Here is a 13,233-nt window from a genome sequence, read left to right as displayed (position 1 = left end):
ACTACTAAGGGACACTTTATTGTGTTATAACAGGTATAAGCGGAACTAGTGTGAAGCAAAAGTGAATAAAGGGCACTGCTAAGTGACATAACATGAATAAGGTGTACTACTGAGTGATGAATAAGGGGAATAACATGAATAAGGGACAATACTGTGTGTGTGTGTCATAATGTGAATAAGGGGCACTACTATGTGGTGTAATCTGAAACAGGGGCATTACATACAGTGTAAAGTGAATAAGATTGTGTTGAATAAGATTGTGTTTCTGTGTGGTGTCATTTGAATTTGGGTTACTATTATGCAACCGCACCCTTTACTTCTGAGACCAGTGTTGGAAAGTAGGGCACAAATGTATAGTTTGTAGGAGGGTGCCATAAACCCTAGCCCTGTCCATGGCTCCACCTAATGGAGGAAGGGGGTGAGTTTCACCACCTCTCCTCACTTTATGCCCTGACTACAACATTATAAAACTCTATTTTACAGTATATTCTGTTTGTCTATATCTCATATAGTAAAGCCATATATTAAGATGCATTTTATGTGGTTGGGAAATAGCCAAACAATTCCTCTTTCTGTCCTAAACTTGTCATGCTAATGATATTGCCCATTACCATTAATATCTGAACCAGGTAATGTGACTAATCATTAACTTTGAAAATTTATTATGGATGAATTTAATAGGATTACCATTTTGTAAGCTAATTATTGCCTTATATGTGAAAGTAACAGATACTGTATGTTGCTAAGCTCAGCTGTTTCATCTCTTATCTGGTAGTGTTCATTGCTCATCTTATTTAATGAAGTTACCGTAGTTTAAATTTAAAGTAGTATGAGTTTAATGTGATGAATATACCTTTGATCACTTCATCTTCTGGCTCCCACAAATAAGCCCAATTTGTACTTGCACACTCTGAATCACACTAATTTCTCTTGATGGGTGCAAACAATGAGTTGGTTACAACGTGTGCACAATTGGTTACAACTGGGCGGGATCTCTCTTTCTCCAAAACACAGTACTGTGTTTTGTGGTGTGCACTGAACAGTGGCAACACAACTGCACAGAACCACCCTTACTTTGATAGTGTCATCATGAGAGTATTACGAATGTGTGAATGTCATCTCACAGGGTGGGATGCCCTGGGGCAGGGTCTTCACTTAACCCTATGACACCTGGTAAGGCACTCAGAGAGCCACAGAATTGAAATTAGGGTGTGGTGTTGCAGGAATGGCATTGTTTCACAGAGGGGGCACTTAGCCACTGAGCAGGAGCTGTCACTTTAGTATCGCCCTTTGGTTGACACCCATGTGTGGCCCTCACCCTGTTGTGATGCCACTGTGCTTGGGGTGGTACGAGCCATACTTAGCCTCCACTGTGGCCCATGCCCTTCTCGTATGCTGGACTTAGGAGTCAGGTGCAGTGGTGCCCTGTTACAGGGCTATGTGTTACTGATGGGTCTCTTGCACTAATCATGGGTCTTGCACACATACTCACACTCAGCACTGTAAGGAGAGGTGTGCAGAAATTGTGGCTGAACTAGACAGGGGAGCCTGTGGATGGTATCATCAATGCCTGCCCTCAGCTGTATGCCACCCATTCTTCTTGCTCATGGCTCTCGTTAATAAACGAGGTGAAATCATTCATATATGCAAATATTAACCGTTTGTATTAATAAATTTTACATCAGGACTCAACTCAATTTTTTTTCCTATGCTGGCAAATGTTCTTTTACATTCAGATTACTCATTACTTGTCTTTAAAAAAAAAAAAAAAAACTGTGTAAAACAAAAATGACAGCAGCCATTTTGATTTGCAGACATTCATTGTTAAAGCATGCCAACAGGCAATATTCACCAGCACCTCCTTACAGTACAGACCAGACTCCAAACATAGATTTACATATTCCATGCATGTAGGCACTGATTGCATAAATGTACCTCACATAACATGGCACGCTCACACCATTTTGTGTTACTCAGGAGTAGATGTATGAAGCAATGATTATGGAAGAGAAGTAGTGATAAAATGCCTTGTACTTTATCACCGGCAATCAGCTCCTAACTGTCCCTTTTTAAACCCAGTCTGTAAATTAACAGGAGTTGATTGGCCAGTGATAAAGTACCAGGCACTTTATTACTTCTCCTCCGTTATCACTACTTCATAAATCTATTTATTTATTAACAGTTTCTTATATAGCGCACACAAATTACGCAGTGCTTTACAGAGAATATTTGAACATTCACATCAGTGGAGCTTACAATCTATTTTCCCTACCACATGTACACGCACACACAGACATTCTACTAGGGTTAATTTTTGATGGAAGCCTGTATATTTTTGGATTGTGGGAGTAAACCGGAGTACCCGGAGTAAACCCACGCAAGCACGGGGAGAATATACAAACTCTGCACAGTTAGGGCCATGTTGGGAATCGAAACCATGACCTCAGCGCTGTGAGGCAGTAATGCTAACCATTACTCCATCCGTGCTGCCCCAAAAGTTGAGTCTTGATGTAAATCTATCCCTCTACACCAACATTTAATTAGGACACTGTAGATAAAAAATATACACAAAATAATAACTTGCAGGTGCCCACAGTGCATAAAGCAAATATCTACTCAGTAAAACATATGTAGGGGGGGGAAACAGAAAATTGTATTATTAAGATAACGATTAAAGATTATGGCAGCATATGCACGTATATATAACAAAATCTTCCTTCAGGGTGGATTTCTGAGTATAAAAGAGGAAGAATGGGAGGCACACACACACACACACACACAAGGCTGCTTATACTGACCCCTAGGCTGCACCATGGTAACAATATACGGTACTTGTGTAGTTTCACAAACAATACTACAAGTCACTAGAACCCTAGGGAGAGGTGCTATATAATAAATAGAATACAGGATATACAGTAAAGTATAGTAACAGAAGTCTGAAAATACCAAGGAATTAAATAAAAAGGCTAATAACCAAATAAATTAAATCAAAGTAACCATGAATGCATAACAATGGGCAGATTCATACTTGATCATATGGCTGCAAATACACACACATGCCGATTATCGATAGAATGCACATACATATGGGCTGCAATGTGTATGCGCGATGCGTTCTGGCGGCCACAAATTCACATGCCAGCCGATTATCGTTAGACTGCGCATACATACATATGGGCTGCAATGTATGTGCGCAATGACTTCCAGCAATGAAACCCTGCTACTTTTTCTATTTGTAAGCCATTCACAAGGAGATTGACAGGAAGTTGGCGCCTGTGGGTGGTACCGGAAGTTTCATGGGAGTGACAAGAAAAATGCTAATTTCATTCCATAAAAAATGCTGGGAGTGACAGGGAAAATGAAGACGTGCCCACACGATTAAGGGGAGGCTGTGTGATGTCAGCATCAGGCCGGATAAGCCTGTTTTCATCACAGCCGCCAAGTATGTCTCTGGCTACTCTGAGCCTGGGGTGACGGATGCCCAGTGGAAAAATCATTCAATGGTGAGCCTAAAACGATGGGTTTTGAACATATTCACTCAGCTGCAATGTGTTCACAAAGCGCACACATCCATTCACATCTGCGGCCGTGTGATCAGGTCTGAATTACCCCCATTGAAAGAAGCAGAAAACTAGAAAACATAATATTGTTAAGACAATATGCAAGAGGCATAGACATACTGTATATTAAGAAATCACAAACAGTTGAATAAATTGAAACCCTCCATAAAATCAATAGGGGCAAAGATATCAAAGATATCTACTTGACTACAAGTTTAAATAATAGTCTGGCCTAGTTAATGCCTGTTTTCAAAGTGGCACCTGATCAATGGGTATAGATCCAGTGTGTGTCACCAAATGATGCTCCTAAAAATGTCTAGAAGCCCGAGATATAGAAGCATCAGCGCAGTCACTACTGTAGATACTTTGGTTTCTTCATTTGCATTTGGGGCTTGTTTTCAATTAAATTGCCCACTAATTTTATCAGATACTCTCTACTGTATGTTTTTTATTTCTTATCTAATATCTACCTCCATGTGTTCCAGTCACATAAACCTAGCCTGGTTGCTACTTGCTGCTAAAGAAAAATTGAGACTCGGCCGTATGCAAGATGATTGACAGAAAAACTGTGTTTGGAAGTGGTAACCAGCCATTTTCTGGGTGTACCAAGGCATTAGGAGGGAGGGTATGTGACGTCAGCTCCGGCCCTGATCCGACTGCTTCTATCACAGCCACCGAGTAAGTCCTGGGCTACGCACAGACTGCACACACTGGAAATCATTCAATGGTAAGGGGCTTGGATTTGCCACTAATCCCCAATCCAGATAATTTTCCCAAGCCGTACTAAGAAAATTTGCAGACTTGCACGGTGCGAGATTTCATTCTGGCTGGGTGGCGCATACCTGATCACAGTGCTCTGCAATTTAGAAGCTATACAATCAGGTCTAAATAACGCCCATGTTTATACCTCTTTAGTACAAACCGATTTTCTTATTTTATGTTTTGAATTTAATAATAATGTTTCACTTTTTTCTTATTTCTACATGATTGCTGTTTAATGCTTGTATTATAAAAATTTTTACCCACATTGCCCTACACATGATTGCTGAGTAGAGTTTTGCAAAATGCAACTATTACGCTTATTTTTGTGTATTCAAATTTATAATAATCATTTTTGGGAACGGTTTTCCTCAATGACCCCCATGGGACCGAATCCAAAGGCAACTTCTATTGTCTTATACATCTTGATCTAATGGTGGCAATTGTTGGGTCACTTCTCTGCCTTTTGGCTAAGAACAAATGCAGGTGTCTATGTACTCTTTGGGGCTCCCAGTAGGAGATAGGCTGTCACCTGGTCCTCTGGCCAAGAGGCATGCTGTCTGTATATTTTCTTTGCCCAATCCTTCTGGCAAAGATTATTTTTCTATATCCGTGCCTAAATATCTGGGGACTATTCATTTATATTGCACATTTTGCACCATTTGTTAGCGCCTTATCCTGATAATACCCATATCTATATCTCTCCCATGCTGGCTTCTATCTGTTAGATACATTTAAAAAATTAATTAAACTAAATATTTAAAAACTGGTGTCATCATACTTCCTCCCTTATAATTCCATCTTCAATGTCTTGGTGTCATCCATCACTCTGCCTTTACTTTCAACCTCCATGAGCAGTCCCTTTCCTGCCATGTCCACCTCCAAAAGCCCTTATCAACTTAAAAAGCTACTTAAAATTCTCATTCATGCCCTCATCTTTTCCCACCACAAATACTGTCATCTGTCCATCTCCGGTATTCCCAACTACTATTTCACCCCTCCCCAATCTACTTTAGTTCTGCTGCTTACTTAATTTTCCTCTCTCATTGTTCATATGCTGTTGTCCTTTCTGTCATTCACACTCCTGGTGTCCTATAACACTCAAAATTAATTTCAAAATCCTCTGTTGTCCCCTACAAAGCTCTGAACCTCAATGATCCTCCCTACATATCTAGCCTTATTTTCTCACATACTGCCTCCTGCCCTCTTTGCTTTGCTAATGACTGATTCCTCACCTGCTTCATCATCATCATATTCTGGATTTCTCTTGGGCAATCTCTAACTAAAACGCCTCTTCATTCTCGACTGATGCCTCACAGCCTTCAAACATGACTTTAAAATGAATTTATTCATTTTAAGTTACCAACCTTCCTCTTTATTGAAGTCTTCTTTCCACAGTGTATAACTATATCCCCTATAGGCTGTAAACTCCTATGAACAGGGGTTCTCTCTTAATCTTCTCTACGTATTCCTGAAACTTCACACTTTAATTATGTGTGAAATTGTATTTATATACCGTATATAGTCTCTACTTTTCCTTTTGCCAATTTTATTATATTGTTTGGTACTACAGAACCCTTCCAGTGTTTTATAAATAAGATATAATAATAACAACAAATTTATGACCAGCCAGATTCATTCATACGACCTCATGTCAAGAGTCTTAGAACTTCCATCATTCATGGTAAACATTTATATCATTTTTCTTTCACGGTAGAGACTGTAAAATTCATTTGTGCTCATATTTAAACAAGGCAACAGTCAAGAATCACTTTTAAGCATAGACCACAATGCTTGTATATATTACATATGTGTCAGGAATCATATCTAGCTTTACTTAAAAATATTTATTACCTAATTTGACTGAAACTAACTCATTATATTTGTAATATGCAATGAAAAAAAAACATTACAGTATTACGTTAAATTTACACTTTCAAAAATGCTAAGTTTATTATTAACATTACAATTATTTAATAGTTTCTTAGAAAAGTATTATGGATCTACAGTATTTATGTATTTTTAATTGAAAATGGTTATTTTCAACTAGATTTGCATCATAATACAAACTTATCCAATAGACTAGAAAATAAAAATTTTTGATTGGCACTTTGGCTGGAATTCTGCAATTTAATAAGATGAGCAAGTGTTGGATGCAATAGCTATACATCAGTAAATGGATAAATTATATTTCATTGAAATATCACCAGATCAGAGCTTTGAAAAACACTTGTAAAATCTCACAAAGGTAAAATATAATCTAATAGGGTGTCTACACTTGTAATCTTTCTGATATGTATGCAAATTCTATAACACAGAACCTTCAAAAATACTATATGAAGTATGATGAAAGGAAAAAAAAAGAACTTATGGCTTGCAAAAATTACCCAATACTCTAGCAACATTTTTTTTACACAATATGCTATATACTTTTTAAATAACATATAATATTGTGGTTCTTATATTTAATATAATAGTTTAGAATACATGCAGTGCTAGAGCATAGTTTTAACATTCGCATACATTATTATATGTTGTTTGAATGTGTTTATAGACTATTGCTAGTATATCACAAATTTCATCAAATAGCTATTTTACCACACCCAACATCTGGTAGTAAATATAGACAATTATAATTTTTTCATCGACATGATAGTGGTTTTTTTACATAATGACTCAAAAAATAAAACACAAATATTTGTCAAGTTAATTGTAATGGCTGGAGATATCTGTCAATGATAAATTTTCAATTTAGCAAACACTTTTTTAATTTGTTCTACGGTCAGTCTGTTTTGAACACCAATCTTTATCTTGGTGATAAATCATAATATAATTTGCTTATAAAACTATATATTGCCTTTTTTAGTCAACATTAAAGCATTTGAACCTATGTTGACGCAACATCTCTAGTTTTATGGAGTACCGTGTAATTGCTTTGTGTGGCTATTACAATCTGTTCAAACAGAGAAATAAAATGCTGTATAGCACTGGCTCCATACAGCAGCTGTCGAATATCCAGAGCAGATAGCTCTGCAAATCTTGTACTCCCAAGAGATTGTGGGACAATTAAATTCACATTTCTGCCAAATCAAAATGGGGACAGATGAATAAGCTAAAGCAGGAAATGTAATAAAATATGAGAAGTGCAAAATACAAACCTAATTATTTGCACACATAAAAATTAAACCTTTCCTTGATGGACTGAGAACTCATTAACCATTAAACTACCTCGAAAGTCAGTAACAAACACAGTAGCCTCCAATGGAGGACTTAATGAAAGGGTTTACAAATTGTATTTCCATTGTCACCATCTCATATTAAACTATCAAAAAGGCTTATTTTTGCATGTCTTTCAATACCAAAGGGCTGTTTATGTTGAGTAACATTTAATTATAGGTAGTTACCAACCCCCAATATCCTTCTGCAGAATTGGACAAATGTATAGTCAGAAACGCCTCCAAGCTAGAAGGATAAATGGCAGAAAAAAAAACCTTTCATTTTAAAATCCCCTCTCAGAGACGGTGCTAATTGCACAGATGTGGCTGCATTAAGAGGACATCACTGGTATAATGGTCATTATAAACAACCATAAAATGGCAAGAAATATAAGAACAGCCAACCGTAGCCTGCACATTGTAATTAGTTTGGCTCTGAGAAATAATTGTGTTATTATTATCAGATGTGTTAATTTACATATAGATTTCTTGGCGTATATACAGTAAGTGTATGTATATATATATGTGTGTTTGTGTCTATTGATCTGATACTAGCTACATTCTTATTGTAAAGCTCTACCGTATTAATATACATCAATCTATTAATAAAATATACATTATAGCACATTACTTATATATTAATATAAACATTACTCATATGCAGAAACATGCTACAAATGTATTAAGTATTATACCAATACTTTTGTCATAAATGACTTCTATGCTAAAAATAGACAGATATGTGAATATCTTTTTACATTTCTCTTTGTCTGCTAATTCAAACAAACAGACACACACACAGACACAGACACACACATACATATATATAAAACAAATATGTGACTTGGTTCTAGATCATTCTATGCAATGCAATCTGATCTGTGTAGATTTCGTATGCTACTCACTGCACTGCCCTTAGCAATTGCTTTCTCCCCAATTGTAAGAGAAAATGGTGGTATACCTTTACACAAAGCTACTTGGAGACAATTGGGCTGAAATAACTTTAATGTCTCATCTATTACTCTGCTTAAGTTATTAGATATTTACCTGGCCATCAACAGAATCTTCATTTAGTGAGTACAGTGGAGTTTCTGAAATGGAAAATAAAAAAAGAAAATGTTTTACTATTGAAAGATGCTAGTAAAAGCACAAGATACAACAAAACATGTATATATGTATTTAGCATCAATGTTTATGTCACCATATACAGGGCATGCCTTTTAAGGATGTATATATAGTAAATATACTATTTAATCTGAAATCAAAAGTTAAAGCAAAAAAAAAAAAAAACAGAGCATACTGTATAACTCCAATAAAATACCAAAAATGTATGAATATGAATGTAAGTATATTATAAATAGCTATGCACAAATGTCTAGCTAAGATAAGTTGCTGACAGTCATTAAAAATAATAATTATATGGCCATTTTAAGCTCTATTTGTTTTTATGTAGTCCTTCATCGAACACTGCGGAGATACCTACAGTACTTGCAAACATATTCCTGTTCCCTATTGTGAACTAATGATTTTGTAATGCAGGGTGACTGAACCCAGTGTAATATATTTAAAACATACACAAAATGCATTTCTTAGCAGCTTATATGTAAAGAGAAGTAATAACAATTGATTCTGTAACCATGAAATAACACCAAACCACTAAAGATAAAACCTGCAGATTCTCCCACAAATGTATGAGAAATAAATGTGATAACATCTAATGCCAGTCTGCAATGATTTCCATCAGTTACAGTGAATTACAGAGGTAGAGAGGGAGAGAGAGAGAGAGATTCTGCGGTGTGTACCTGATCTTGGCAGATCTCCCCATACTGACAGGTTGTACAGCGGCAGCCAAGCGTGCGATGTCTGCGGGAATACACGGAGCTCTCCTTTGTGCTGAAGCTTAGCTCTTAAGGAAAGGAAATACAGGGGAGATTTTGTCTGTCAATCTCCTCCCCCTTTTCAGTAAACGGATCTCCTTATAAGCACAGCCCATAGAGAAAGCGGAGGAAGGGTGGGGGGAAAGAAATCTGCTGCAGATACTATTAAATTTTAATTCCAAAATATATCCAAGTCACCTTCGCCAGGGCCCGATCTATAAAATCGTTTGTACTTAGCTTGCCTGTTTTGCCCAAGCAGCTAGAAGCAGTTCTTCTGCGGCGTGTGTCGAATACAGTGGGCTGTTTTTCCTCGGCGTGAATGCAGGTCATTGCATGACAATCCAAAGTAATTAGTGTCTACGTGAATAAAGGGGGACCACTGAAAAGCTTCGAATAATCAACCCATCTGTACTTTGTTGAATGGGCTGTGTCGAAAACCAGCTGCTTGCTTATTCAACAAAGAATGCATGTCTATTATTCACCTTCTGCTGGAGCCTAGAGTTAAGTACCATCTGTGCTACCATAGCAACATGGCGTTTACATCGAGGGGATAGTAGAGATGTATTTTTAAAGGAGGGGGGAGCCTTACAGATATGACTCTGTTTTAGTCTTTTTACACTGTTCTCCTAAACCATTTGTTTTATCTGTCTATTAAAATCTATTGTAGATGCCTTATAAAGTTAACCACCTTTATTAGTAATGCAAATAAGTCCTGTTTAACTTCCAAGCATTACAGCCACAGTTGTGTTTTTTCCCCACATTGTACCTAAACAATGCAGCAAATATTGCACAATTTTACTCAGTTATCACCCAAAAATGGGAGGATGAAGTTTACATATGTATGTATATATATATATATATATATATATATATATATATATATATATATATATATATATATATATATATATATATATATATATATGTATATATATATGTATATATATATATATATATGTATGTATATATATATATATATATATATATATATATATATATATATATATATATATATATATATATATATAGTGAACACAGTGCAAAATTGCTGGTGAATTTTCTGGTGATTTGCAAACTGTTCCTGGTTCCTGTACTGAGGATGGAAGAAAGGGATAAAGGAATATGAATGGATAAACATTTGTTTATTTTAAATGTAATTATGCAAATTTTTTATTTACTGTTACTACTGTAAATGTGTATTTAGCTTACATCAACAGCAATACCAATAATTGTATACATTATTAATGCTAGTCATTAGAACAGTCACTTAGACTTAACACTTTAATGCAGTTTTGCAATAAGGAAAATACATATATGATATCTGTTTGTTCACATTATTACAATACATTAATACTGCACATTATACATTAAACGTATAATTCTTACTATAAAGTAGCATATATCCTCGCAAGGGCTACATTGTTCTGTATCAAAATATGTGAAAATTTAGCTATACCCTATAAAGATCTATAATAGACCCAAAATAATAAGCACTGGATTGCCTTATTGATACTGTATGTGTATAATAGGAATATATGTGAGTGTTATGTACATATTTTTTCATGATTTGTTATACTAACCACAGAAAGGCCCCTAAGGCCCCTTTCACGCTCTTCAGCTCATCCCGGGCGGCGAAAACCCCGCACGGCCAAAAGCCGTGCCGCACACAGTAGTTAATAATGGACACGATTGTGTCCATTCACACGGGACAGCCACGGCCCGACCGCCCGGTTGCAGCCGGATCCCACCACTGCAAAGGACGGCTGCCAGGATGTGGCCATCCCCATCATTGTAAACTTCTCAGTGCGGCATGGCTTCTTGCCCGTGCGGGGTTTCGCCAGTAGGCAGGAGCTGGAGCGTGTGAAAGGGGCATTAAGCAATCCATATCAAACAAAATATTTAATATATACTTAAAAAAAAAATACATTGAGACATCCCAGTCTAACACTTTGGCCCAAAGGTACCCCTCTCAATAATTCAGTAGGAGAGTGTACAGCAGCTGCTGCCTACAATCAGATAATGCCAGAGTCTCACTTCTGTGTCTATAGAAAAAGCTAATACAGTGTGCTGGGAATTGTTCAACCACAATTCTCCCAAATATATAAAAAGCCCTGAAAAGAGGAGAAGCTTTGGGGGTTTGGTTGGTCGACAAGTTTTGGGTCGACAGTCATTAGGTTGACCACTATCGGTCGACAGGAAGTAGGTCCTCATATGAAAAAAGTTGACAAGCATAAAGTCAATGTGTCCAAAATGTTGAGACAAGCAAAAGGTCGACATGCAAAAGGTCAACATGAAAAAAGGTCAATGTCGACGTAGGTTGACATGGACACCATATTAGTGTACTGCGTCCTCTCACATTGCAAGCTGCGTTTGAGCGCAGACCAATATTATATTCCTACCCCACGCCCACTGGGATGGTAAAGTATAAACAAGTCCCTTTTTTTTTTAAAAGTCATATCAACCGTTTTTGTGTCTACCATTTGCTTGTCTACCTTTTTGACCATGTCGACATAATGCATGTCAACCTTTTTCATGTGTCAACCTAGACACTCTGGCTCTAACAACGCATACCAAACTTTGGTAATTGATTCTTTGAAAATCTAGTAAGGTTTGTTCCTGCCATGTTGATGGAGCCCACCATTGTTCTCATTGCTAAACATTGGTAGCTGACCTCAACCAAATTTAGCCAGCACACGTACAACTGGCAGCCGCACCAGAAACATGCATGCATTTACAAACATGGGCAGCTACTAAGAGTGGTGATGGTACAGTGTCACAGTGGTTGATATTGCTGTGACATCAAACTGGGGCTATCAGCTCTATTCTGACTAGGGCCCTGTTTGCCTTGTGGTTATGTGGGCATGCTCCAATTCCCTCCCACAATCCAATCACAAACTGTAAGCTCCATTGCGCACTGATGCTAATTAATAAACATTCTCTTTAAACAGCTATACAGTATTGTGGCACTACATAAATTAGCATACTTTAATAATGATTAGTGAATTTGGTGTATAATGTAAATTGATACTGTACATGTGATATCACATCCATTATGCATTATCCCCAGGTTATCCTAGCCTTTCATCATGCTGGCTGAGTACAATGTAAAGGGATAGAGTTTCCGGAGACTGAGAGGCCCATTTATTGACATTATTTTTAGTAAAGTAATGTGAAAAGATGTTTTCACACCTTTTCCCATTAGTTTAGTTTCACCTGAATGTATGTAGGTTTTTTGATGAAAAACTGCTTCAAAACTTTAATTCGCATTTTTTTAGTAAGCCGATTGCATTTTCCACACTTATAATGGGAAGTGCGATCTAGCCGAATATACTAATAAAAATAAAATGTGGAAAAACAATCGCATTGAGCCCTGTGATAAGAACACCAGCTCCAGCTAGTATAAAATAACAAGGCTCAGATAAAAGTTGGGGCTTTTACACAGGTTTTTTTTGCCCCTAGGCAGAGAAAGCTGTAAAGGGACCTGGACAGTGTGATTACAGTAGTTGTGTGTGTCCGATGGACACACAAGCTGATCACAGTGTAAATTTTATTTTTAAAAAATCACACTCACCTCCCGAGGATCTGTGGTTCGGTGGTTCGATGAGTGCTGCCAGTCTCCGTGGCTTCCCGTTGTGCTGTGTCCCTGGAGCAGTAAAGAGACAGAGAGAGGCAGAGGGTGACAGGGAGAGGGAGGGGGAGGCAGATTGTGACAAGGAAAAACAGTGGGTGACAAGAAGAGGGTGAAAGGGCCAATAGTCTTTCCACCCCCGTGAGCCCTTCATGCCCCAGTCTAACGGGTTGGGATTGTTTGGACTACAGCAT

At 37.3% G+C, this 13,233-nt stretch overlaps 1 long non-coding RNA gene across 1 annotated transcript in view; it reads right to left on the bottom strand.

Moving 5' to 3' along the window:
• Window positions 1–9,885, bottom strand: part of LOC146007914 (uncharacterized) — a 53,264-nt gene extending 43,379 nt beyond the window's left edge. The window contains exons 1-2 of the long non-coding RNA XR_014444417.1: window positions 9,337–9,885; window positions 8,582–8,625 (exon numbers count right to left, since the gene is read on the bottom strand). This is a non-coding gene — a long non-coding RNA (uncharacterized LOC146007914). The remainder of the gene's footprint in view (window positions 1–8,581; window positions 8,626–9,336) is intronic.
• Window positions 9,886–13,233: the final 3,348 nt, after the last annotated feature.

This window comes from Crinia signifera, chromosome 1 (genome assembly GCF_055691185.1).
Source record: "Crinia signifera chromosome 1, ASM5569118v1, whole genome shotgun sequence".
NCBI lineage: Eukaryota > Metazoa > Chordata > Amphibia > Anura > Myobatrachidae > Crinia > Crinia signifera.
This window is presented reverse-complemented; position numbering and strand designations above follow the sequence as displayed.